A 1,613-nucleotide genomic window follows, 5' to 3' on the forward strand; every position below is an offset into this window, starting at 1 on the left:
TTCTTCTTATATAAATTTTTTTATCTAACTTCAATCTCTTTGAGAAAAATAAAATTATTATTTTGATTTTTTCTAATGATGATGCCAATAATATCAACAATAATTATAATAATAATGATAAAAAATATTAAATTAAAATAAAGAATAGTTTTTTTTTCAATTTCAATGTTTAGAAACATTACAAAAATAGATACACTACTTCATAATTATAACATTTTAAAAATACATGACAAATTCTAAAAAGAAGAGAGAAAAATTAATAAAAATAAAAAGAAGTGAAAAAAAATGTTAAGAAATTGTCCATATGTTTAACTTTTTGTTTTCCTATCAGAAGATGTAGAACCTGAAAATAAAACAAAAACAAATGGAAAAGATGTTAAAAAGATTTTTAAAAATTGGGGTTTGTCACTGTTCTCAAAAATAGAAATAGAAGATCTATACTATCCAAAGAATACACAAATTGTTATATATATGATAACACATCTGAAAATAACATGTATAAAAATAATAGATCTGGTGTAAAAATAACATATCTGAAAAAAATATCTATAAATTACTAACCATAATTTATATTGTCACACATATTGTCGTTGTTGTTTTAGTACCCGAATTCGTCTTTGTTTTGATAGATCTACAACATGTAAAAATAAAAGAAGTGAAAATTATGGAACAGAGAAAACTTATATGTTGTTACTTACACTTTAAAATCATTTTTATCATCTTCATATAGATCTACAACCTGGAAAACAAAAAACTTCAAAATCAGTTTTCATCTTCGTATAGATCTGCAACTTGAAAAAACAAAAAATTAAAATGAAAAAGAAATCACAAAACATTGATGAAGATAAAAAGAGGAGTGAAAATGAAGTATTAAATCCAGTTTAGATAAAAAGGAAGAAGAAAGTAACAGAGAGTGTGAGAGACGTAGCAAGCAAAGAGAGAAAGAAAACTCACAGGAAATTTTTTTTAGAGGGACGGAGGAAAAAAGAGAGAGAAAAAGTTTGCAAATGTGTAAAAAAATCAGTTTAGGCCTTATATAAAATAATCACCCTAATATAATAATAATAAAATGTGACAAAAAATTGAGAAAAGACAACAAATAAGCAAAATTTAATAGGTGTTGACAAAAGCAGCAAGGGCACATGCGTCTTTATGAATAATTATGATTATAGCATAGGAGAATAACTCTTATGCACAAGACAAATTAAATAATTTGGTCCGCAAAAATTTAATAATTGGTCTACTAAACTTAATAATTGGTCCGATTTAAGAGACATCGCTATTGCAACCTTCGATCTATAGTGTTGTATAATTGAATTTCTTAAGAAGCTTCATTCCGCGTAGTTTCCACAATCCTCTCAATTTATGGTTTCATAATAGAATAGTGGTGTTGTATGTGAGAATCAACATCTGATTCTTGCAATTTTCACAATTTCAGACCCTACTTTCGACTCACCAACTAGAAACATCCTCACGTCGTCGAATCAAAATCACGTTTAACCTTCCGATCTAAACGATCTCTACGAATCTGTGTATGCTTTTCGATTCCTTTGTTCGCACATCTCCAAACCTCTAAAGTGACAATGCTAGAAGGCGAGCAAGAACGTTCGTTG

General features: G+C 27.3%; 1 long non-coding RNA gene across 1 annotated transcript; it reads right to left on the reverse strand.

Annotated features, from left to right (window-relative positions):
* Positions 1-204: 204 nt before the first annotated feature.
* Positions 205-992, reverse strand: LOC131627006 (uncharacterized). The gene is made up of 3 exons (XR_009291379.1): positions 955-992; positions 562-739; positions 205-343 (listed from the first exon to the last, which is right to left on the reverse strand). It is a non-coding gene; the product is annotated as an uncharacterized LOC131627006 (long non-coding RNA).
* Between the last annotated feature and the right edge of the window lie 621 nt (positions 993-1,613).

The sequence above is a fragment of the Vicia villosa genome, unplaced genomic scaffold (assembly GCF_029867415.1).
Source record: "Vicia villosa cultivar HV-30 ecotype Madison, WI unplaced genomic scaffold, Vvil1.0 ctg.000345F_1_1, whole genome shotgun sequence".
NCBI classification, from domain to species: Eukaryota; Viridiplantae; Streptophyta; class Magnoliopsida; order Fabales; family Fabaceae; genus Vicia; species Vicia villosa.